The following is a 27671-nucleotide window of genomic DNA, read 5'->3' as shown; positions in this document are numbered from 1 at the left end:
ATTTTCACGACTTTCACCCACTGCGCATCCCCTTCCATAGTCGCTACCATAGCAACACCATTAACACCGAATAGGGACTTTTTGGTGAATAAAAAAAACGTTTAGGGACCGTGCTTTCGAGCAAACCAATCGATGTGGCAGAATGCTATCATCGAAGATCTTTTTGTTTATGGAGTTCGAAGGACCACTACCGTGAGCTCGATCGTTGCATTTCAGAGTAGTAGTGATAGGCTTTAGATATAGTACCAATTTTTGTAGAAAAAAAAATCAGCTAGATTGATAGGAGCTAGGGCAGGAGCACATATGTGATTGGCAGGGAATGTGGTTGGAGTTTAAAGGTACTGAAAAATCACCCCTAATGATGATTTTGATTGAAACTGAAAATCGGTTTCGATCGAAATTAGTAATAGAGGTGACTTTTCAGTACATTTAACGAGGGCTTATCACATATGTGCTCCTTTTAGCTTGTTAGTTAGCTACCTCAAAATTTACCATTCACTTATAGTAGCTAGCTAGTTAAAAGAGTGGTATCATATTTCCCGGATTTTAATTTCAGATTGGGCCATTGATCAGTTTGACGTTTAAGATAAATCCAAGAAATTAGAACGTAACAACAATAAATTTCAGATGACGACCTTTCGTTTGAGCTTATTGCCAAAACGTCAACCCAATCACGTAAGTTTAACGATAAACCTGGTGCACAATGACAATGCATTAATCTGCGAGTAAATAACCTAGCTCTTACGTGAAGAAATGGAAGGTCGAAGGTCACACCTTTGAAACAAATAACTACACCAAGATTGGAGCTTTTCGTAGCTTTAGAGAGTGTCTAGGATAAGAGAGAAGCGGACTGGTTGATTTTACTCAACTGTCAAAGCCAGAACCAATCGAGCAACGCATGTCTTGATTGAAATGGCAGTGTTGCTAGAAACCACCTAGGCATAGGTTGCCAAGGTCGTTGGTTTTGAATATGTTTTTCTCTTATCCCAAAAACCCTCTTTACGTAGCACCTTTGGCTGTTGCGTTGCGCTATATAAGTAAAGAACGTCGTACCTTCGGTAGTCAAGATGCTGTTTAAACGAGTGGTGCGACAGTCAACATTGCTCATAGTGTCTATATGGATAATGCTTATTTATTCCCACGTATACCAGATGATTTAGGCTCTCCAAATCGTACTGCAGTTCAGATGATTTGTTTTACTAGATCAACAAAGACTGGGATAATATCTATAGTATCGAAATATCGATATGGAAAGCCTAGAACATTTGGCATACACGAAAATAGGTTGTCATGAGATACATAGACACTTTGAATCTGTTTGGACATGTTTCGATACTACAGATATTGAATTAGTCTTGGGTGATCTAGTAGAAAAATAATCTGATCTCCATCTATGGGGCGACCCCGGCGTAGTGGTTAGCATCCATACCTCTCACGCCAAAGTCACGAGTTCAAATCTCACCTCCGGACAAGTCACGAATGACCCAAGAGCGTTAAAGTGACTATAATAATAAAAAAAAACTTCTAACATCTTGTATACGTAGCAAGTCCAGTCCAAGCAAATCAATGCATGCCTACGCATCTACATGTAATTAAACCAGCGAGTGTGGGACACTAGGATACCCTAGGTGAAGGAAATGAACAACACGGCGTTGTATTCCTTCATCGTCTGGAGAGGGATGAAGGTGAACTTTCCATCGAAGCGAGGGACCACTATAGAAGATAAGTTGGAGGAGCATAGAAAAGTGTACAACTTACAGTTCAAGAAGTTTGCATCAGCTTATGAGGTCGGCCAGAAGGTTTTCAAACGGAATTTGCGTCAATCGTCAATCTGGGAGTTTTTTCAGCCAGCGTTATCCGTCCGGGAAAAAAGACTCCACGTCGTTCTTCTGGGTGATTCCTTAAAAAAAAGAAAAGTTTTAGTTTCTGTCTTAAATTGCGCCTAAATCAGAAACAACTTACCGTACTAACACGTGTAGCATTATGGCACGTGTGAAGATGTAGTCCATAGGTCATCAATGTTGTCCAAAGGCTGTGATTCCTTCGTCAGAGAGGATAAATTTTACAGCATCTTATCATCATCGTCATCTCATCAGTCCGGTAGGGTCGTCGTTGATGAATGCTGAAAAAGAGATAGAGAAAGATATATAATTATTGTTACCGGTAACAGAATTTCAGTCCGGATTGAAAAGGTGCACAAACAAAAGCCAACGACAAGGAAAGGACTAGTGTCTCTAAGTAGGAGAGATGGCACCGTCAGCGTTGACGGCAAATAACTCATCAATCGAGCAACGCATGTCTTGATTGAAATGGCAGTGTTGCTAGAAACCACCTAGGCATAGGTTGCCAAGGTCGTTGGTTTTGAATATGTTTTTCTCTTATCCCAAAAACCCTCTTTACGTAGCACCTTTGGCTGTTGCGTTGCGCTATATAAGTAAAGAACGTCGTACCTTCGGTAGTCAAGATGCTGTTTAAACGAGTGGTGCGACAGTCAACATTGCTCAGGTGTTACTATTTCTTCGACTCCAACTTGGACACCTGATGCTCAAAAAATGCTTCCGATTCTGACTCCACATCCCTGGTTGTTGGTTATTTAAGTTGTATTTAATTAAAGGCGTCTGTACAATAGTGCATTTCTTAAAATTCCTACGTACAGTATTTGGAAAACAAATCAATAAATATTTCACCAAACATAATAGGTAACCATCATGGCTAACCCTCCTCAATTCAAATCAATTCCGTCCATTTACATCATTTACCACCGGAATCACGCGAACGGTGCCAAGTTTGTCACGACTGGGATAAAGTCTGTAGTATCAAAATATGTCCAAACAGAATCATAGTGTCTATATGGATAATGCTTATTTATTCCCACGTATACCAGATGATTTAGGCTCTCCAAATCGTACTGCAGTTCAGATGATTTGTTTTACTAGATCAACAAAGACTGGGATAATATCTATAGTATCGAAATATCGATATGGAAAGCCTAGAACATTTGGCATACACGAAAATAGGTTGTCATGAGCCACATAGACACTTTGAATCTGTTTGGACATGTTTCGATACTACAGATATTGAATTAGTCTTGGGTGATCTAGTAGAAAAATAATCTGATCTCCATCTATGGGGCGACCCCGGCGTAGTGGTTAGCATCCATACCTCTCACGCCAAAGTCACGAGTTCAAATCTCACCTCCGGACAAGTCACGAATGACCCAAGAGCGTTAAAGTGACTATAATAATAAAAAAAAACTTCTAACATCTTGTATACGTAGCAAGTCCAGTCCAAGCAAATCAATGCATGCCTACGCATCTACATGTAATTAAACCAGCGAGTGTGGGACACTAGGATACCCTAGGTGAAGGAAATGAACAACACGGCGTTGTATTCCTTCATCGTCTGGAGAGGGATGAAGGTGAACTTTCCATCGAAGCGAGGGACCACTATAGAAGATAAGTTGGAGGAGCATAGAAAAGTGTACAACTTACAGTTCAAGAAGTTTGCATCAGCTTATGAGGTCGGCCAGAAGGTTTTCAAACGGAATTTGCGTCAATCGTCAATCTGGGAGTTTTTTCAGCCAGCGTTATCCGTCCGGGAAAAAAGACTCCACGTCGTTCTTCTGGGTGATTCCTTAAAAAAAAAGAAAAGTTTTAGTTTCTGTCTTAAATTGCGCCTAAATCAGAAACAACTTACCGTACTAACACGTGTAGCATTATGGCACGTGTGAAGATGTAGTCCATAGGTCATCAATGTTGTCCAAAGGCTGTGATTCCTTCGTCAGAGAGGATAAATTTTACAGCATCTTATCATCATCGTCATCTCATCAGTCCGGTAGGGTCGTCGTTGATGAAGATGGAATGCTGAAAAAGAGAAAGAGAAAGATATATAATTATTGTTACCGGTAACAGAATTTCAGTCCGGATTGAAAAGGTGCACAAACAAAAGCCAACGACAAGGAAAAGACTAGTGTCTCTAAGTAGGAGAGATGGCACCGTCAGCGTTGACGGCAAATAACTCACGAACACTAGCGGACCGTGAGTACTGTGCCACCTATGCATTGATCTTGGAATGAATACGAATCCATCTTCACATTATAGCCACTAGGAATTCCAGCTTCACCGTTAATTATTGTGTAGATTCCAATCGGTACTCACCAGCAAGCACACTTCACAAGTACCACCTAACTTTGTCACACATTTAATACCCCAACAATCCTGCACCACTGTCCGTTACAATTTTTTCAGTTGATGATGCATCGTTTAAAAAATTGACGTTTCAATGAAGAAAAAAACATGCACGCCTACGTTGATCAAAATTTCGATTTTCACGACTTTCACCCACTGCGCATCCCCTTCCATAGTCGCTACCATAGCAACACCATTAACACCGAATAGGGACTTTTTGATGAATAAAAAATTCGTTTAGGGACCGTGCTTTCGAGCAAACCAATCGATGTGGCAGAATGCTATCATCGAAGATCTTTTTGTTTATGGAGTTCGAAGGACCACTACCGTGAGCTCGATCGTTGCATTTCAGAGTAGTAGTGATAGGCTTTAGATATAGTACCAATTTTTGTAGAAAAAAAAATCAGCTAGATTGATAGGAGCTAGGGCAGGAGCACATATGTGATTGGCAGGGAATGTGGTTGGAGTTTAAAGGTACTGAAAAATCACCCCTAATGATGATTTTGATTGAAACTGAAAATCGGTTTCGATCGAAATTAGTAATAGAGGTGACTTTTCAGTACATTTAACGAGGGCTTATCACATATGTGCTCCTTTTAGCTTGTTAGTTAGCTACCTCAAAATTTGCCATTCACTTATAGTTAACATGCTAGCTAGTTAAAAGAGTGGTATCATATTTCCCGGATTTTAATTTCAGATTGGGCCATTGATCAGTTTGACGTTTAAGATAAATCCAAGAAATTAGAACGTAACAACAATAAATTTCAGATGACGACCTTTCGTTTGAGCTTATTGCCAAAACGTCAACCCAATCACGTAAGTTTAACGATAAACCTGGTGCACAATGACAATGCATTAATCTGCGAGTAAATAACCTAGCTCTTACGTGAAGAAATGGAAGGTCGAAGGTCACACCTTTGAAACAAATAACTACACCAAGATTGGAGCTTTTCGTAGCTTTAGAGAGTGTCTAGGATAAGAGAGAAGCGGACTGGTTGATTTTACTCAACTGTCAAAGCCAGAACCAATCGAGCAACGCATGTCTTGATTGAAATGGCAGTGTTGCTAGAAACCACCTAGGCATAGGTTGCCAAGGTCGTTGGTTTTGAATATGTTTTTCTTATCCCAAAAACCCTCTTTACGTAGCACCTTTGGCTGTTGCGTTGCGCTATATAAGTAAAGAACGTCGTACCTTCGGTAGTCAAGATGCTGTTTAAACGAGTGGTGCGACAGTCAACATTGCTCAGGTGTTACTATTTCTTCGACTCCAACTTGGACACCTGATGCTCAAAAAATGCTTCCGATTCTGACTCCACATCCCTGGTTGTTGGTTATTTAAGTTGTATTTAATTAAAGGCGTCTGTACAATAGTGCATTTCTTAAAATTCCTACGTACAGTATTTGGAAAACAAATCAATAAATATTTCACCAAACATAATAGGTAACCATCATGGCTAACCCTCCTCAATTCAAATCAATTCCGTCCCGTTACATCATTTACCACCGGAATCACGCGAACGGTGCCAAGTTTGTCACGACTGGGATAAAGTCTGTAGTATCAAAATATGTCCAAACAGAATCATAGTGTCTATATGGATAATGCTTATTTATTCCTACGTATACCAGATGATTTAGGCTCTCCAAATCATACTGCAGTTCAGATGATTTGTTTTACTAGATCAACAAAGACTGGGATAATATCTATAGTATCGAAATATCGATATGGAAAGCCTAGAACATTTGGCATACACGAAAATAGGTTGTCATGAGCCACATAGACACTTTGAATCTGTTTGGACATGTTTCGATACTACAGACATTGAATTAGTCTTGGGTGATCTAGTAGAAAAATAATCTGATCTCCATCTATGGGGCGACCCCGGCGTAGTGGTTAGCATCCATACCTCTCACGCCAAAGTCACGAGTTCAAATCTCACCTCCCAAGTCACGAATGACCCAAGAGCGTTAAAGTGACTATAATAATAAAAAAAAAATTCTAACATCTTGTATACGTAGCAAGTCCAGTCCAAGCAAATCAATGCATGCCTACGCATCTACATGTAATTAAACCAGCGAGTGTGGGACACTAGGATACCCTAGGTGAAGGAAATGAACAACACGGCGTTGTATTCCTTCATCGTCTGGAGAGGGATGAAGGTGAACTTTCCATCGAAGCGAGGGACCACTATAGAAGATAAGTTGGAGGAGCATAGAAAAGTGTACAACTTACAGTTCAAGAAGTTTGCATCAGCTTATGAGGTCGGCCAGAAGGTTTTCAAACGGAATTTGCGTCAATCCTGGGAGTTTTTTCAGCCAGCGTTATCCGTCCGGGAAAAAAGACTCCACGTCGTTCTTCTGGGTGATTCCTTAAAAAAAAGAAAAGTTTTAGTTTCTGTCTTAAATTGCGCCTAAATCAGAAACAACTTACCGTACTAACACGTGTAGCATTATGGCACGTGTGAAGATGTAGTCCATAGGTCATCAATGTTGTCCAAAGGCTGTGATTCCTTCGTCAGAGAGGATAAATTTTACAGCATCTTATCATCATCGTCATCTCATCAGTCCGGTAGGGTCGTCGTTGATGAAGATGGAATGCTGAAAAAGAGAAAGAGAAAGATCTATAATTATTGTTACCGTGCTTTCGAGCAAACCAATCGATGTGGCAGAATGCTATCATCGAAGATCTTTTTGTTTATGGAGTTCGAAGGACCACTACCGTGAGCTCGATCGTTGCATTTCAGAGTAGTAGTGATAGGCTTTAGATATAGTACCAATTTTTGTAGAAAAAAAAATCAGCTAGATTGATAGGAGCTAGGGCAGGAGCACAGATGTGATTGGCAGGGAATGTGGTTGGAGTTTAAAGGTACTGAAAAATCACCCCTAATGATGATTTTGATTGAAACTGAAAATCGGTTTCGATCGAAATTAGTAATAGAGGTGACTTTTCAGTACATTTAACGAGGGCTTATCACATATGTGCTCCTTTTAGCTTGTTAGTTAGCTACCTCAAAATTTACCATTCACTTATAGTTAACATGCTAGCTAGTTAAAAGAGTGGTATCATATTTCCCGGATTTTAATTTCAGATTGGGCCATTGATCAGTTTGACGTTTAAGATAAATCCAAGAAATTAGAACGTAACAACAATAAATTTCAGATGACGACCTTTCGTTTGAGCTTATTGCCAAAACGTCAACCCAATCACGTAAGTTTAACGATAAACCTGGTGCACAATGACAATGCATTAATCTGCGAGTAAATAACCTAGCTCTTACGTGAAGAAATCGAAGGTCGAAGGTCACACCTTTGAAACAAATAACTACACCAAGATTGGAGCTTTTCGTAGCTTTAGAGAGTGTCTAGGATAAGAGAGAAGCGGACTGGTTGATTTTACTCAACTGTCAAAGCCAGAACCAATCGAGCAACGCATGTCTTGATTGAAATGGCAGTGTTGCTAGAAACCACCTAGGCATAGGTTGCCAAGGTCGTTGGTTTTGAATATGTTTTTCTCTTATCCCAAAAACCCTCTTTACGTAGCACCTTTGGCTGTTGCGTTGCGCTATATAAGTAAAGAACGTCGTACCTTCGGTAGTCAAGATGCTGTTTAAACGAGTGGTGCGACAGTCAACATTGCTCAGGTGTTACTATTTCTTCGACTCCAACTTGGACACCTGATGCTCAAAAAATGCTTCCGATTCTGACTCCACATCCCTGGTTGTTGGTTATTTAAGTTGTATTTAATTAAAGGCGTCTGTACAATAGTGCATTTCTTAAAATTCCTACGTACAGTATTTGGAAAACAAATCAATAAATATTTCACCAAACATAATAGGTAACCATCATGGCTAACCCTCCTCAATTCAAATCAATTCCGTCCCGTTACATCATTTACCACCGGAATCACGCGAACGGTGCCAAGTTTGTCACGACTGGGATAAAGTCTGTAGTATCAAAATATGTCCAAACAGAATCATAGTGTCTATATAGATAATGCTTATTTATTCCCACGTATACCAGATGATTTAGGCTCTCCAAATCATACTGCAGTTCAGATGATTTGTTTTACTAGATCAACAAAGACTGGGATAATATCTATAGTATCGAAATATCGATATGGAAAGCCTAGAACATTTGGCATACACGAAAATAGGTTGTCATGAGCCACATAGACACTTTGAATCTGTTTGGACATGTTTCGATACTACAGACATTGAATTAGTCTTGGGTGATCTAGTAGAAAAATAATCTGATCTCCATCTATGGGGCGACCCCGGCGTAGTGGTTAGCATCCATACCTCTCACGCCAAAGTCACGAGTTCAAATCTCACCTCCGGACAAGTCACGAATGACCCAAGAGCGTTAAAGTGACTATAATAATAAAAAAAAACTTCTAACATCTTGTATACGTAGCAAGTCCAGTCCAAGCAAATCAATGCATGCCTACGCATCTACATGTAATTAAACCAGCGAGTGTGGGACACTAGGATACCCTAGGTGAAGGAAATGAACAACACGGCGTTGTATTCCTTCATCGTCTGGAGAGGGATGAAGGTGAACTTTCCATCGAAGCGAGGGACCACTATAGAAGATAAGTTGGAGGAGCATAGAAAAGTGTACAACTTACAGTTCAAGAAGTTTGCATCAGCTTATGAGGTCGGCCAGAAGGTTTTCAAACGGAATTTGCGTCAATCGTCAATCTGGGAGTTTTTTCAGCCAGCGTTATCCGTCCGGGAAAAAAGACTCCACGTCGTTCTTCTGGGTGATTCCTTAAAAAAAAGAAAAGTTTTAGTTTCTGTCTTAAATTGCGCCTAAATCAGAAACAACTTACCGTACTAACACGTGTAGCATTATGGCACGTGTGAAGATGTAGTCCATAGGTCATCAATGTTGTCCAAAGGCTGTGATTCCTTCGTCAGAGAGGATAAATTTTACAGCATCTTATCATCATCGTCATCTCTTCAGTCCGGTAGGGTCGTCGTTGATGAAGATGGAATGCTGAAAAAGAGAAAGAGAAAGATATATAATTATTGTTACCGGTAACAGAATTTCAGTCCGGATTGAAAAGGTGCACAAACAAAAGCCAACGACAAGGAAAAGACTAGTGTCTCTAAGTAGGAGAGATGGCACCGTCAGCGTTGACGGCAAATAACTCACGAACACTAGCGGACCGTGAGTACTGTGCCACCTATGCATCCTTCCATCTTGATCTTGGAATGAATACGAATCCATCTTCACATTATAGCCACTAGGAATTCCAGCTTCACCGTTAATTATTGTGTAGATTCCAATCGGTACTCACCAGCAAGCACACTTCACAAGTACCACCTAACTTTGTCACACATTTAATACCCCAACAATCCTGCACCACTGTCCGTTACAATTTTTTCAGTTGATGATGCATCGTTTAAAAAATTGACGTTTCAATGAAGAAAAAAACATCCACGCCTACGTTGATCAAAATTTCGATTTTCACGACTTTCACCCACTGCGCATCCCCTTCCATAGTCGCTACCATAGCAACACCATTAACACCGAATAGGGACTTTTTGGTGAATAAAAAATTCGTTTAGGGACCGTGCTTTCGAGCAAACCAATCGATGTGGCAGAATGCTATCATCGAAGATCTTTTTGTTTATGGAGTTCGAAGGACCACTACCGTGAGCTCGATCGTTGCATTTCAGAGTAGTAGTGATAGGCTTTAGATATAGTACCAATTTTTGTAGAAAAAAAAATCAGCTAGATTGATAGGAGCTAGGGCAGGAGCACATATGTGATTGGCAGGGAATGTGGTTGGAGTTTAAAGGTACTGAAAAATCACCCCTAATGATGATTTTGATTGAAACTGAAATCGGTTTCGATCGAAATTAGTAATAGAGGTGACTTTTCAGTACATTTAACGAGGGCTTATCACATATGTGCTCCTTTTAGCTTGTTAGTTAGCTACCTCAAAATTTACCATTCACTTATAGTAGCTAGCTAGTTAAAAGAGTGGTATCATATTTCCCGGATTTTAATTTCAGATTGGGCCATTGATCAGTTTGACGTTTAAGATAAATCCAAGAAATTAGAACGTAACAACAATAAATTTCAGATGACGACCTTTCGTTTGAGCTTATTGCCAAAACGTCAACCCAATCACGTAAGTTTAACGATAAACCTGGTGCACAATGACAATGCATTAATCTGCGAGTAAATAACCTAGCTCTTACGTGAAGAAATGGAAGGTCGAAGGTCACACCTTTGAAACAAATAACTACACCAAGATTGGAGCTTTTCGTAGCTTTAGAGAGTGTCTAGGATAAGAGAGAAGCGGACTGGTTGATTTTACTCAACTGTCAAAGCCAGAACCAATCGAGCAACGCATGTCTTGATTGAAATGGCAGTGTTGCTAGAAACCACCTAGGCATAGGTTGCCAAGGTCGTTGGTTTTGAATATGTTTTTCTCTTATCCCAAAAACCCTCTTTACGTAGCACCTTTGGCTGTTGCGTTGCGCTATATAAGTAAAGAACGTCGTACCTTCGGTAGTCAAGATGCTGTTTAAACGAGTGGTGCGACAGTCAACATTGCTCAGGTGTTACTATTTCTTCGACTCCAACTTGGACACCTGATGCTCAAAAAATGCTTCCGATTCTGACTCCACATCCCTGGTTGTTGGTTATTTAAGTTGTATTTAATTAAAGGCGTCTGTACAATAGTGCATTTCTTAAAATTCCTACGTACAGTATTTGGAAAACAAATCAATAAATATTTCACCAAACATAATAGGTAACCATCATGGCTAACCCTCCTCAATTCAAATCAATTCCGTCCATTTACATCATTTACCACCGGAATCACGCGAACGGTGCCAAGTTTGTCACGACTGGGATAAAGTCTGTAGTATCAAAATATGTCCAAACAGAATCATAGTGTCTATATGGATAATGCTTATTTATTCCCACGTATACCAGATGATTTAGGCTCTCCAAATCGTACTGCAGTTCAGATGATTTGTTTTACTAGATCAACAAAGACTGGGATAATATCTATAGTATCGAAATATCGATATGGAAAGCCTAGAACATTTGGCATACACGAAAATAGGTTGTCATGAGCCACATAGACACTTTGAATCTGTTTGGACATGTTTCGATACTACAGATATTGAATTAGTCTTGGGTGATCTAGTAGAAAAATAATCTGATCTCCATCTATGGGGCGACCCCGGCGTAGTGGTTAGCATCCATACCTCTCACGCCAAAGTCACGAGTTCAAATCTCACCTCCGGACAAGTCACGAATGACCCAAGAGCGTTAAAGTGACTATAATAATAAAAAAAAACTTCTAACATCTTGTATACGTAGCAAGTCCAGTCCAAGCAAATCAATGCATGCCTACGCATCTACATGTAATTAAACCAGCGAGTGTGGGACACTAGGATACCCTAGGTGAAGGAAATGAACAACACGGCGTTGTATTCCTTCATCGTCTGGAGAGGGATGAAGGTGAACTTTCCATCGAAGCGAGGGACCACTATAGAAGATAAGTTGGAGGAGCATAGAAAAGTGTACAACTTACAGTTCAAGAAGTTTGCATCAGCTTATGAGGTCGGCCAGAAGGTTTTCAAACGGAATTTGCGTCAATCGTCAATCTGGGAGTTTTTTCAGCCAGCGTTATCCGTCCGGGAAAAAAGACTCCACGTCGTTCTTCTGGGTGATTCCTTAAAAAAAAGAAAAGTTTTAGTTTCTGTCTTAAATTGCGCCTAAATCAGAAACAACTTACCGTACTAACACGTGTAGCATTATGGCACGTGTGAAGATGTAGTCCATAGGTCATCAATGTTGTCCAAAGGCTGTGATTCCTTCGTCAGAGAGGATAAATTTTACAGCATCTTATCATCATCGTCATCTCATCAGTCCGGTAGGGTCGTCGTTGATGAAGATGGAATGCTGAAAAAGAGAAAGAGAAAGATATATAATTATTGTTACCGGTAACAGAATTTCAGTCCGGATTGAAAAGGTGCACAAACAAAAGCCAACGACAAGGAAAAGACTAGTGTCTCTAAGTAGGAGAGATGGCACCGTCAGCGTTGACGGCAAATAACTCACGAACACTAGCGGACCGTGAGTACTGTGCCACCTATGCATTGATCTTGGAATGAATACGAATCCATCTTCACATTATAGCCACTAGGAATTCCAGCTTCACCGTTAATTATTGTGTAGATTCCAATCGGTACTCACCAGCAAGCACACTTCACAAGTACCACCTAACTTTGTCACACATTTAATACCCCAACAATCCTGCACCACTGTCCGTTACAATTTTTTCAGTTGATGATGCATCGTTTAAAAAATTGACGTTTCAATGAAGAAAAAAACATCCACGCCTACGTTGATCAAAATTTCGATTTTCACGACTTTCACCCACTGCGCATCCCCTTCCATAGTCGCTACCATAGCAACACCATTAACACCGAATAGGGACTTTTTGGTGAATAAAAAATTCGTTTAGGGACCGTGCTTTCGAGCAAACCAATCGATGTGGCAGAATGCTATCATCGAAGATCTTTTTGTTTATGGAGTTCGAAGGACCACTACCGTGAGCTCGATCGTTGCATTTCAGAGTAGTAGTGATAGGCTTTAGATATAGTACCAATTTTTGTAGAAAAAAAAATCAGCTAGATTGATAGGAGCTAGGGCAGGAGCACATATGTGATTGGCAGGGAATGTGGTTGGAGTTTAAAGGTACTGAAAAATCACCCCTAATGATGATTTTGATTGAAACTGAAAATCGGTTTCGATCGAAATTAGTAATAGAGGTGACTTTTCAGTACATTTAACGAGGGCTTATCACATATGTGCTCCTTTTAGCTTGTTAGTTAGCTACCTTAAAATTTACCATTCACTTATAGTAGCTAGCTAGTTAAAAGAGTGGTATCATATTTCCCGGATTTTAATTTCAGATTGGGCCATTGATCAGTTTGAGCATAGAAAAGTGTATAGAAAAGTGTACAACTTACAGTTCAAGAAGTTTGCATCAGCTTATGAGGTCGGCCAGAAGGTTTTCAAACGGAATTTGCGTCAATCGTCAATCTGGGAGTTTTTTCAGCCAGCGTTATCCGTCCGGGAAAAAAGACTCCACGTCGTTCTTCTGGGTGATTCCTTAAAAAAAAGAAAAGTTTTAGTTTCTGTCTTAAATTGCGCCTAAATCAGCATAGAAAAGTGTACAACTTACAGTTCAAGAAGTTTGCATCAGCTTATGAGGTCGGCCAGAAGGTTTTCAAACGGAATTTGCGTCAATCGTCAATCTGGGAGTTTTTTCAGCCAGCGTTATCCGTCCGGGAAAAAAGACTCCACGTCGTTCTTCTGGGTGATTCCTTAAAAAAAAGAAAAGTTTTAGTTTCTGTCTTAAATTGCGCCTAAATCAGAAACAACTTACCGTACTAACACGTGTAGCATTATGGCACGTGTGAAGATGTAGTCCATAGGTCATCAATGTTGTCCAAAGGCTGTGATTCCTTCGTCAGAGAGGATAAATTTTACAGCATCTTATCATCATCGTCATCTCATCAGTCCGGTAGGGTCGTCGTTGATGAAGATGGAATGCTGAAAAAGAGAAAGAGAAAGATATATAATTATTGTTACCGGTAACAGAATTTCAGTCCGGATTGAAAAGGTGCACAAACAAAAGCCAACGACAAGGAAAAGACTAGTGTCTCTAAGTAGGAGAGATGGCACCGTCAGCGTTGACGGCAAATAACTCACGAACACTAGCGGACCGTGAGTACTGTGCCACCTATGCATCCTTCCATCTTGATCTTGGAATGAATACGAATCCATCTTCACATTATAGCCACACATTTAATACCCCAACAATCCTGCACCACTGTCCGTTACAATTTTTTCAGTTGATGATGCATCGTTTAAAAAATTGACGTTTCAATGAAGAAAAAAACATCCACGCCTACGTTGATCAAAATTTCGATTTTCACGACTTTCACCCACTGCGCATCCCCTTCCATAGTCGCTACCATAGCAACACCATTAACACCGAATAGGGACTTTTTGGTGAATAAAAAATTCGTTTAGGGACCGTGCTTTCGAGCAAACCAATCGATGTGGCAGAATGCTATCATCGAAGATCTTTTTGTTTATGGAGTTCGAAGGACCACTACCGTGAGCTCGATCGTTGCATTTCAGAGTAGTAGTGATAGGCTTTAGATATAGTACCAATTTTTGTAGAAAAAAAAATCAGCTAGATTGATAGGAGCTAGGGCAGGAGCACATATGTGATTGGCAGGGAATGTGGTTGGAGTTTAAAGGTACTGAAAAATCACCCCTAATGATGATTTTGATTGAAACTGAAAATCGGTTTCGATCGAAATTAGTAATAGAGGTGACTTTTCAGTACATTTAACGAGGGCTTATCACATATGTGCTCCTTTTAGCTTGTTAGTTAGCTACCTTAAAATTTACCAATCACTTATAGTAGCTAGCTAGTTAAAAGAGTGGTATCATATTTCCCGGATTTTAATTTCAGATTGGGCCATTGATCAGTTTGACGTTTAAGATAAATCCAAGAAATTAGAACATAACAACAATAAATTTCAGATGACGACCTTTCGTTTGAGCTTATTGCCAAAACGTCAACCCAATCACGTGAGTTTAACGATAAACCTGGTGCACAATGACAATGCATTAATCTGCGAGTAAATAACCTAGCTCTTACGTGAAGAAATGGAAGGTCGAAGGTCACACCTTTGAAACAAATAACTACACCAAGATTGGAGCTTTTCGTAGCTTTAGAGAGTGTCTAGGATAAGAGAGAAGCGGACTGGTTGATTTTACTCAACTGTCAAAGCCAGAACCAATCGAGCAACGCATGTCTTGATTGAAATGGCAGTGTTGCTAGAAACCACCTAGGCATAGGTTGCCAAGGTCGTTGGTTTTGAATATGTTTTTCTCTTATCCCAAAAACCCTCTTTACGTAGCACCTTTGGCTGTTGCGTTGCGCTATATAAGTAAAGAACGTCGTACCTTCGGTAGTCAAGATGCTGTTTAAACGAGTGGTGCGACAGTCAACATTGCTCAGGTGTTACTATTTCTTCGACTCCAACTTGGACACCTGATGCTCAAAAAATGCTTCCGATTCTGACTCCACATCCCTGGTTGTTGGTTATTTAAGTTGTATTTAATTAAAGGCGTCTGTACAATAGTGCATTTCTTAAAATTCCTACGTACAGTATTTGGAAAACAAATCAATAAATATTTCACCAAACATAATAGGTAACCATCATGGCTAACCCTCCTCAATTCAAATCAATTCCGTCCCGTTACATCATTTACCACCGGAATCACGCGAACGGTGCCAAGTTTGTCACGACTGGGATAAAGTCTGTAGTATCAAAATATGTCCAAACAGAATCATAGTGTCTATATGGATAATGCTTATTTATTCCCACGTATACCAGATGATTTAGGCTCTCCAAATCGTACTGCAGTTCAGATGATTTGTTTTACTAGATCAACAAAGACTGGGATAATATCTATAGTATCGAAATATCGATATGGAAAGCCTAGAACATTTGGCATACACGAAAATAGGTTGTCATGAGCCACATAGACACTTTGAATCTGTTTGGACATGTTTCGATACTACAGACATTGAATTAGTCTTGGGTGATCTAGTAGAAAAATAATCTGATCTCCATCTATGGGGCGACCCCGGCGTAGTGGTTAGCATCCATACCTCTCACGCCAAAGTCACGAGTTCAAATCTCACCTCCGGACAAGTCACGAATGACCCAAGAGCGTTAAAGTGACTATAATAATAAAAAAAAACTTCTAACATCTTGTATACGTAGCAAGTCCAGTCCAAGCAAATCAATGCATGCCTACGCATCTACATGTAATTAAACCAGCGAGTGTGGGACACTAGGATACCCTAGGTGAAGGAAATGAACAACACGGCGTTGTATTCCTTCATCGTCTGGAGAGGGATGAAGGTGAACTTTCCATCGAAGCGAGGGACCACTATAGAAGATAAGTTGGAGGAGCATAGAAAAGTGTACAACTTACAGTTCAAGAAGTTTGCATCAGCTTATGAGGTCGGCCAGAAGGTTTTCAAACGGAATTTGCGTCAATCGTCAATCTGGGAGTTTTTTCAGCCAGCGTTATCCGTCCGGGAAAAAAGACTCCACGTCGTTCTTCTGGGTGATTCCTTAAAAAAAAAGAAAAGTTTTAGTTTCTGTCTTAAATTGCGCCTAAATCAGAAACAACTTACCGTACTAACACGTGTAGCATTATGGCACGTGTGAAGATGTAGTCCATAGGTCATCAATGTTGTCCAAAGGCTGTGATTCCTTCGTCAGAGAGGATAAATTTTACAGCATCTTATCATCATCGTCATCTCATCAGTCCGGTAGGGTCGTCGTTGATGAAGATGGAATGCTGAAAAAGAGAAAGAGAAAGATATATAATTATTGTTACCGGTAACAGAATTTCAGTCCGGATTGAAAAGGTGCACAAACAAAAGCCAACGACAAGGAAAAGACTAGTGTCTCTAAGTAGGAGAGATGGCACCGTCAGCGTTGACGGCAAATAACTCACGAACACTAGCGGACCGTGAGTACTGTGCCACCTATGCATTGATCTTGGAATGAATACGAATCCATCTTCACATTATAGCCACTAGGAATTCCAGCTTCACCGTTAATTATTGTGTAGATTCCAATCGGTACTCACCAGCAAGCACACTTCACAAGTACCACCTAACTTTGTCACACATTTAATACCCCAACAATCCTGCACCACTGTCCGTTACAATTTTTTCAGTTGATGATGCATCGTTTAAAAAATTGACGTTTCAATGAAGAAAAAAACATGCACGCCTACGTTGATCAAAATTTCGATTTTCACGACTTTCACCCACTGCGCATCCCCTTCCATAGTCGCTACCATAGCAACACCATTAACACCGAATAGGGACTTTTTGGTGAATAAAAAATTCGTTTAGGGACCGTGCTTTCGAGCAAACCAATCGATGTGGCAGAATGCTATCATCGAAGATCTTTTTGTTTATGGAGTTCGAAGGACCACTACCGTGAGCTCGATCGTTGCATTTCAGAGTAGTAGTGATAGGCTTTAGATATAGTACCAATTTTTGTAGAAAAAAAAATCAGCTAGATTGATAGGAGCTAGCAGGAGCACATATGTGATTGGCAGGGAATGTGGTTGGAGTTTAAAGGTACTGAAAAATCACCCCTAATGATGATTTTGATTGAAACTGAAAATCGGTTTCGATCGAAATTAGTAATAGAGGTGACTTTTCAGTACATTTAACGAGGGCTTATCACATATGTGCTCCTTTTAGCTTGTTAGTTAGCTACCTCAAAATTTACCATTCACTTATAGTTAACATGCTAGCTAGTTAAAAGAGTGGTATCATATTTCCCGGATTTTAATTTCAGATTGGGCCATTGATCAGTTTGACGTTTAAGATAAATCCAAGAAATTAGAACGTAACAACAATAAATTTCAGATGACGACCTTTCGTTTGAGCTTATTGCCAAAACGTCAACCCAATCACGTAAGTTTAACGATAAACCTGGTGCACAATGACAATGCATTAATCTGCGAGTAAATAACCTAGCTCTTACGTGAAGAAATGGAAGGTCGAAGGTCACACCTTTGAAACAAATAACTACACCAAGATTGGAGCTTTTCGTAGCTTTAGAGAGTGTCTAGGATAAGAGAGAAGCGGACTGGTTGATTTTACTCAACTGTCAAAGCCAGAACCAATCGAGCAACGCATGTCTTGATTGAAATGGCAGTGTTGCTAGAAACCACCTAGGCATAGGTTGCCAAGGTCGTTGGTTTTGAATATGTTTTTCTTATCCCAAAAACCCTCTTTACGTAGCACCTTTGGCTGTTGCGTTGCGCTATATAAGTAAAGAACGTCGTACCTTCGGTAGTCAAGATGCTGTTTAAACGAGTGGTGCGACAGTCAACATTGCTCAGGTGTTACTATTTCTTCGACTCCAACTTGGACACCTGATGCTCAAAAAATGCTTCCGATTCTGACTCCACATCCCTGGTTGTTGGTTATTTAAGTTGTATTTAATTAAAGGCGTCTGTACAATAGTGCATTTCTTAAAATTCCTACGTACAGTATTTGGAAAAAAATCAATAAACCAAACATAATAGGTAACCATCATGGCTAACCCTCCTCAATTCAAATCAATTCCGTCCCGTTACATCATTTACCACCGGAATCACGCGAACGGTGCCAAGTTTGTCACGACTGGGATAAAGTCTGTAGTATCAAAATATGTCCAAACAGAATCATAGTGTCTATATGGATAATGCTTATTTATTCCCACGTATACCAGATGATTTAGGCTCTCCAAATCATACTGCAGTTCAGATGATTTGTTTTACTAGATCAACAAAGACTGGGATAATATCTATAGTATCGAAATATCGATATGGAAAGCCTAGAACATTTGGCATACACGAAAATAGGTTGTCATGAGCCACATAGACACTTTGAATCTGTTTGGACATGTTTCGATACTACAGACATTGAATTAGTCTTGGGTGATCTAGTAGAAAAATAATCTGATCTCCATCTATGGGGCGACCCCGGCGTAGTGGTTAGCATCCATACCTCTCACGCCAAAGTCACGAGTTCAAATCTCACCTCCCAAGTCACGAATGACCCAAGAGCGTTAAAGTGACTATAATAATAAAAAAAAAATTCTAACATCTTGTATACGTAGCAAGTCCAGTCCAAGCAAATCAATGCATGCCTACGCATCTACATGTAATTAAACCAGCGAGTGTGGGACACTAGGATACCCTAGGTGAAGGAAATGAACAACACGGCGTTGTATTCCTTCATCGTCTGGAGATGGATGAAGGTGAACTTTCCATCGAAGCGAGGGACCACTATAGAAGATAAGTTGGAGGAGCATAGAAAAGTGTACAACTTACAGTTCAAGAAGTTTGCATCAGCTTATGAGGTCGGCCAGAAGGTTTTCAAACGGAATTTGCGTCAATCCTGGGAGTTTTTTCAGCCAGCGTTATCCGTCCGGGAAAAAAGACTCCACGTCGTTCTTCTGGGTGATTCCTTAAAAAAAAAAGAAAAGTTTTAGTTTCTGTCTTAAATTGCGCCTAAATCAGAAACAACTTACCGTACTAACACGTGTAGCATTATGGCACGTGTGAAGATGTAGTCCATAGGTCATCAATGTTGTCCAAAGGCTGTGATTCCTTCGTCAGAGAGGATAAATTTTACAGCATCTTATCATCATCGTCATCTCATCAGTCCGGTAGGGTCGTCGTTGATGAAGATGGAATGCTGAAAAAGAGAAAGAGAAAGATATATAATTATTGTTACCGTGCTTTCGAGCAAACCAATCGATGTGGCAGAATGCTATCATCGAAGATCTTTTTGTTTATGGAGTTCGAAGGACCACTACCGTGAGCTCGATCGTTGCATTTCAGAGTAGTAGTGATAGGCTTTAGATATAGTACCAATTTTTGTAGAAAAAAAATCAGCTAGATTGATAGGAGCTAGGGCAGGAGCACATATGTGATTGGCAGGGAATGTGGTTGGAGTTTAAAGGTACTGAAAAATCACCCCTAATGATGATTTTGATTGAAACTGAAAATCGGTTTCGATCGAAATTAGTAATAGAGGTGACTTTTCAGTACATTTAACGAGGGCTTATCACATATGTGCTCCTTTTAGCTTGTTAGTTAGCTACCTCAAAATTTACCATTCACTTATAGTTAACATGCTAGCTAGTTAAAAGAGTGGTATCATATTTCCCGGATTTTAATTTCAGATTGGGCCATTGATCAGTTTGACGTTTAAGATAAATCCAAGAAATTAGAACGTAACAACAATAAATTTCAGATGACGACCTTTCGTTTGAGCTTATTGCCAAAACGTCAACCCAATCACGTGAGTTTAACGATAAACCTGGTGCACAATGACAATGCATTAATCTGCGAGTAAATAACCTAGCTCTTACGTGAAGAAATGGAAGGTCGAAGGTCACACCTTTGAAACAAATAACTACACCAAGATTGGAGCTTTTCGTAGCTTTAGAGAGTGTCTAGGATAAGAGAGAAGCGGACTGGTTGATTTTACTCAACTGTCAAAGCCAGAACCAATCGAGCAACGCATGTCTTGATTGAAATGGCAGTGTTGCTAGGAACCACCTAGGCATAGGTTGCCAAGGTCGTTGGTTTTGAATATGTTTTTCTCTTATCCCAAAAACCCTCTTTACGTAGCACCTTTGGCTGTTGCGTTGCGCTATATAAGTAAAGAACGTCGTACCTTCGGTAGTCAAGATGCTGTTTAAACGAGTGGTGCGACAGTCAACATTGCTCAGGTGTTACTATTTCTTCGACTCCAACTTGGACACCTGATGCTCAAAAAATGCTTCCGATTCTGACTCCACATCCCTGGTTGTTGGTTATTTAAGTTGTATTTAATTAAAGGCGTCTGTACAATAGTGCATTTCTTAAAATTCCTACGTACAGTATTTGGAAAACAAATCAATAAATATTTCACCAAACATAATAGGTAACCATCATGGCTAACCCTCCTCAATTCAAATCAATTCCGTCCCGTTACATCATTTACCACCGGAATCACGCGAACGGTGCCAAGTTTGTCACGACTGGGATAAAGTCTGTAGTATCAAAATATGTCCAAACAGAATCATAGTGTCTATATGGATAATGCTTATTTATTCCCACGTATACCAGATGATTTAGGCTCTCCAAATCGTACTGCAGTTCAGATGATTTGTTTTACTAGATCAACAAAGACTGGGATAATATCTATAGTATCGAAATATCGATATGGAAAGCCTAGAACATTTGGCATACACGAAAATAGGTTGTCATGAGCCACATAGACACTTTGAATCTGTTTGGACATGTTTCGATACTACAGATATTGAATTAGTCTTGGGTGATCTAGTAGAAAAATAATCTGATCTCCATCTATGGGGCGACCCCGGCGTAGTGGTTAGCATCCATACCTCTCACGCCAAAGTCACGAGTTCAAATCTCACCTCCGGACAAGTCACGAATGACCCAAGAGCGTTAAAGTGACTATAATAATAAAAAAAAACTTCTAACATCTTGTATACGTAGCAAGTCCAGTCCAAGCAAATCAATGCATGCCTACGCATCTACATGTAATTAAACCAGCGAGTGTGGGACACTAGGATACCCTAGGTGAAGGAAATGAACAACACGGCGTTGTATTCCTTCATCGTCTGGAGAGGGATGAAGGTGAACTTTCCATCGAAGCGAGGGACCACTATAGAAGATAAGTTGGAGGAGCATAGAAAAGTGTACAACTTACAGTTCAAGAAGTTTGCATCAGCTTATGAGGTCGGCCAGAAGGTTTTCAAACGGAATTTGCGTCAATCGTCAATCTGGGAGTTTTTTCAGCCAGCGTTATCCGTCCGGGAAAAAAGACTCCACGTCGTTCTTCTGGGTGATTCCTTAAAAAAAAGAAAAGTTTTAGTTTCTGTCTTAAATTGCGCCTAAATCAGAAACAACTTACCGTACTAACACGTGTAGCATTATGGCACGTGTGAAGATGTAGTCCATAGGTCATCAATGTTGTCCAAAGGCTGTGATTCCTTCGTCAGAGAGGATAAATTTTACAGCATCTTATCATCATCGTCATCTCATCAGTCCGGTAGGGTCGTCGTTGATGAAGATGGAATGCTGAAAAAGAGAAAGAGAAAGATATATAATTATTGTTACCGGTAACAGAATTTCAGTCCGGATTGAAAAGGTGCACAAACAAAAGCCAACGACAAGGAAAAGACTAGTGTCTCTAAGTAGGAGAGATGGCACCGTCAGCGTTGACGGCAAATAACTCACGAACACTAGCGGACCGTGAGTACTGTGCCACCTATGCATCCTTCCATCTTGATCTTGGAATGAATACGAATCCATCTTCACATTATAGCCACTAGGAATTCCAGCTTCACCGTTAATTATTGTGTAGATTCCAATCGGTACTCACCAGCAAGCACACTTCACAAGTACCACCTAACTTTGTCACACATTTAATACCCCAACAATCCTGCACCACTGTCCGTTACAATTTTTTCAGTTGATGATGCATCGTTTAAAAAATTGACGTTTCAATGAAGAAAAAAACATGCACGCCTACGTTGATCAAAATTTCGATTTTCACGACTTTCACCCACTGCGCATCCCCTTCCATAGTCGCTACCATAGCAACACCATTAACACCGAATAGGGACTTTTTGGTGAATAAAAAATTCGTTTAGGGACCGTGCTTTCGAGCAAACCAATCGATGTGGCAGAATGCTATCATCGAAGATCTTTTTGTTTATGGAGTTCGAAGGACCACTACCGTGAGCTCGATCGTTGCATTTCAGAGTAGTAGTGATAGGCTTTAGATATAGTACCAATTTTTGTAGAAAAAAAAATCAGCTAGATTGATAGGAGCTAGGGCAGGAGCACATATGTGATTGGCAGGGAATGTGGTTGGAGTTTAAAGGTACTGAAAAATCACCCCTAATGATGATTTTGATTGAAACTGAAAATCGGTTTCGATCGAAATTAGTAATAGAGGTGACTTTTCAGTACATTTAACGAGGGCTTATCACATATGTGCTCCTTTTAGCTTGTTAGTTAGCTACCTCAAAATTTACCATTCACTTATAGTAGCTAGCTAGTTAAAAGAGTGGTATCATATTTCCCGGATTTTAATTTCAGATTGGGCCATTGATCAGTTTGACGTTTAAGATAAATCCAAGAAATTATAACGTAACAACAATAAATTTCAGATGACGACCTTTCGTTTGAGCTTATTGCCAAAACGTCAACCCAATCACGTAAGTTTAACGATAAACCTGGTGCACAATGACAATGCATTAATCTGCGAGTAAATAACCTAGCTCTTACGTGAAGAAATGGAAGGTCGAAGGTCACACCTTTGAAACAAATAACTACACCAAGATTGGAGCTTTTCGTAGCTTTAGAGAGTGTCTAGGATAAGAGAGAAGCGGACTGGTTGATTTTACTCAACTGTCAAAGCCAGAACCAATCGAGCAACGCATGTCTTGATTGAAATGGCAGTGTTGCTAGAAACCACCTAGGCATAGGTTGCCAAGGTCGTTGGTTTTGAATATGTTTTTCTCTTATCCCAAAAACCCTCTTTACGTAGCACCTTTGGCTGTTGCATTGCGCTATATAAGTAAAGAACGTCGTACCTTCGGTAGTCAAGATGCTGTTTAAACGAGTGGTGCGACAGTCAACATTGCTCAGGTGTTACTATTTCTTCGACTCCAACTTGGACACCTGATGCTCAAAAAATGCTTCCGATTCTGACTCCACATCCCTGGTTGTTGGTTATTTAAGTTGTATTTAATTAAAGGCGTCTGTACAATAGTGCATTTCTTAAAATTCCTACGTACAGTATTTGGAAAACAAATCAATAAATATTTCACCAAACATAATAGGTAACCATCATGGCTAACCCTCCTCAATTCAAATCAATTCCGTCCCGTTACATCATTTACCACCGGAATCACGCGAACGGTGCCAAGTTTGTCACGACTGGGATAAAGTCTGTAGTATCAAAATATGTCCAAACAGAATCATAGTGTCTATATGGATAATACTTATTTATTCCCACGTATACCAGATGATTTAGGCTCTCCAAATCGTACTGCAGTTCAGATGATTTGTTTTACTAGATCAACAAAGACTGGGATAATATCTATAGTATCGAAATATCGATATGGAAAGCCTAGAACATTTGGCATACACGAAAATAGGTTGTCATGAGCCACATAGACACTTTGAATCTGTTTGGACATGTTTCGATACTACAGATATTGAATTAGTCTTGGGTAAACTAGTAGAAAAATAATCTGATCTCCATCTATGGGGCGACCCCGGCGTAGTGGTTAGCATCCATACCTCTCACGCCAAAGTCACGAGTTCAAATCTCACCTCCGGACAAGTCACGAATGACCCAAGAGCGTTAAAGTGACTATAATAATAAAAAAAAACTTCTAACATCTTGTATACGTAGCAAGTCCAGTCCAAGCAAATCAATGCATGCCTACGCATCTACATGTAATTAAACCAGCGAGTGTGGGACACTAGGATACCCTAGGTGAAGGAAATGAACAACACGGAGAGGGATATGAAGGTGAACTTTCCATCGAAGCGAGGGACCACTATAGAAGATAAGTTGGAGGAGCATAGAAAAGTGTACAACTTACAGTTCAAGAAGTTTGCATCAGCTTATGAGGTCGGCCAGAAGGTTTTCAAACGGAATTTGCGTCAATCGTCAATCTGGGAGTTTTTTCAGCCAGCGTTATCCGTCCGGGAAAAAAGACTCCACGTCGTTCTTCTGGGTGATTCCTTAAAAAAAAGAAAAGTTTTAGTTTCTGTCTTAAATTGCGCCTAAATCAGAAACAACTTACCGTACTAACACGTGTAGCATTATGGCACGTGTGAAGATGTAGTCCATAGGTCATCAATGTTGTCCAAAGGCTGTGATTCCTTCGTCAGAGAGGATAAATTTTACAGCATCTTATCATCATCGTCATCTCATCAGTCCGGTAGGGTCGTCGTTGATGAAGATGGAATGCTGAAAAAGAGAAAGAGAAAGATATATAATTATTGTTACCGGTAACAGAATTTCAGTCCGGATTGAAAAGGTGCACAAACAAAAGCCAACGACAAGGAAAAGACTAGTGTCTCTAAGTAGGAGAGATGGCACCGTCAGCGTTGACGGCAAATAACTCACGAACACTAGCGGACCGTGAGTACTGTGCCACCTATGCATCCTTCCATCTTGATCTTGGAATGAATACGAATCCATCTTCACATTATAGCCACTAAGAATTCCAGCTTCACCGTTAATTATTGTGTAGATTCCAATCGTTACTCACCAGCAAGCACACTTCACAAGTACCACCTAACTTTGTCACACATTTAATACCCCAACAATCCTGCACCACTGTCCGTTACAATTTTTTCAGTTGATGATGCATCGTTTAAAAAATTGACGTTTCAATGAAGCAAAAAACCTGCACGCCTACGTTGATCAAAATTTCGATTTTCACGACTTTCACCCACTGCGCATCCCCTTCCATAGTCGCTACCATAGCAACACCATTAACACCGAATAGGGACTTTTTGGTGAATAAAAAAATCGTTTAGGGACCGTGCTTTCGAGCAAACCAATCGATGTGGCAGAATGCTATCATCGAAGATCTTTTTGTTTATGGAGTTCGAAGGACCACTACCGTGAGCTCGATCGTTGCATTTCAGAGTAGTAGTGATAGGCTTTAGATATAGTACCAATTTTTGTAGAAAAAAAAAATCAGCTAGATTGATAGGAGCTAGGGCAGGAGCACATATGTGATTGGCAGGGAATGTGGTTGGAGTTTAAAGGTACTGAAAAATCACCCCTAATGATGATTTTGATTGAAACTGAAAATCGGTTTCGATCGAAATTAGTAATAGAGGTGACTTTTCAGTACATTTAACGAGGGCTTATCACATATGTGCTCCTTTTAGCTTGTTAGTTAGCTACCTCAAAATTTACCATTCACTTATAGTAGCTAGCTAGTTAAAAGAGTGGTATCATATTTCCCGGATTTTAATTTCAGATTGGGCCATTGATCAGTTTGACGTTTAAGATAAATCCAAGAAATTAGAACGTAACAACAATAAATTTCAGATGACGACCTTTCGTTTGAGCTTATTGCCAAAACGTCAACCCAATCACGTAAGTTTAACGATAAACCTGGTGCACAATGACAATGCATTAATCTGCGAGTAAATAACCTAGCTCTTACGTGAAGAAATGGAAGGTCGAAGGTCACACCTTTGAAACAAATAACTACACCAAGATTGGAGCTTTTCGTAGCTTTAGAGAGTGTCTAGGATAAGAGAGAAGCGGACTGGTTGATTTTACTCAACTGTCAAAGCCAGAACCAATCGAGCAACGCATGTCTTGATTGAAATGGCAGTGTTGCTAGAAACCACCTAGGCATAGGTTGCCAAGGTCGTTGGTTTTGAATATGTTTTTCTCTTATCCCAAAAACCCTCTTTACGTAGCACCTTTGGCTGTTGCGTTGCGCTATATAAGTAAAGAACGTCGTACCTTCGGTAGTCAAGATGCTGTTTAAACGAGTGGTGCGACAGTCAACATTGCTCAGGTGTTACTATTTCTTCGACTCCAACTTGGACACCTGATGCTCAAAAAATGCTTCCGATTCTGACTCCACATCCCTGGTTGTTGGTTATTTAAGTTGTATTTAATTAAAGGCGTCTGTACAATAGTGCATTTCTTAAAATTCCTACGTACAGTATTTGGAAAACAAATCAATAAATATTTCACCAAACATAATAGGTAACCATCATGGCTAACCCTCCTCAATTCAAATCAATTCCGTCCCGTTACATCATTTACCACCGGAATCACGCGAACGGTGCCAAGTTTGTCACGACTGGGATAAAGTCTGTAGTATCAAAATATGTCCAAACAGAATCATAGTGTCTATATGGATAATGCTTATTTATTCCCACGTATACCAGATGATTTAGGCTCTCCAAATCATACTGCAGTTCAGATGATTTGTTTTACTAGATCAACAAAGACTGGGATAATATCTATAGTATCGAAATATCGATATGGAAAGCCTAGAACATTTGGCATACACGAAAATAGGTTGTCATGAGCCACATAGACACTTTGAATCTGTTTGGACATGTTTCGATACTACAGACATTGAATTAGTCTTGGGTGATCTAGTAGAAAAATAATCTGATCTCCATCTATGGGGCGACCCCGGCGTAGTGGTTAGCATCCATACCTCTCACGCCAAAGTCACGAGTTCAAATCTCACCTCCGGACAAGTCACGAATGACCCAAGAGCGTTAAAGTGACTATAATAATAAAAAAAAACTTCTAACATCTTGTATACGTAGCAAGTCCAGTCCAAGCAAATCAATGCATGCCTACGCATCTACATGTAATTAAACCAGCGAGTGTGGGACACTAGGATACCCTAGGTGAAGGAAATGAACAACACGGCGTTGTATTCCTTCATCGTCTGGAGAGGGATGAAGGTGAACTTTCCATCGAAGCGAGGGACCACTATAGAAGATAAGTTGGAGGAGCATAGAAAAGTGTACAACTTACAGTTCAAGAAGTTTGCATCAGCTTATGAGGTCGGCCAGAAGGTTTTCAAACGGAATTTGCGTCAATCGTCAATCTGGGAGTTTTTTCAGTCAGCGTTATCCGTCCGGGAAAAAAGACTCCACGTCGTTCTTCTGGGTGATTCCTTAAAAAAAAGAAAAGTTTTAGTTTCTGTCTTAAATTGCGCCTAAATCAGAAACAACTTACCGTACTAACACGTGTAGCATTATGGCACGTGTGAAGATGTAGTCCATAGGTCATCAATG

Source organism: Ochlerotatus camptorhynchus, unplaced genomic scaffold (genome assembly GCF_037179485.1).
Source record: "Ochlerotatus camptorhynchus isolate MF236.1 unplaced genomic scaffold, CSIRO-AGI_Acam_v1.1 ptg000039l, whole genome shotgun sequence".
Taxonomy (NCBI): domain Eukaryota; kingdom Metazoa; phylum Arthropoda; class Insecta; order Diptera; family Culicidae; genus Ochlerotatus; species Ochlerotatus camptorhynchus.
The sequence above is the reverse complement of the archived record's forward strand: the minus strand, read 5'-3'. Positions refer to the sequence as shown.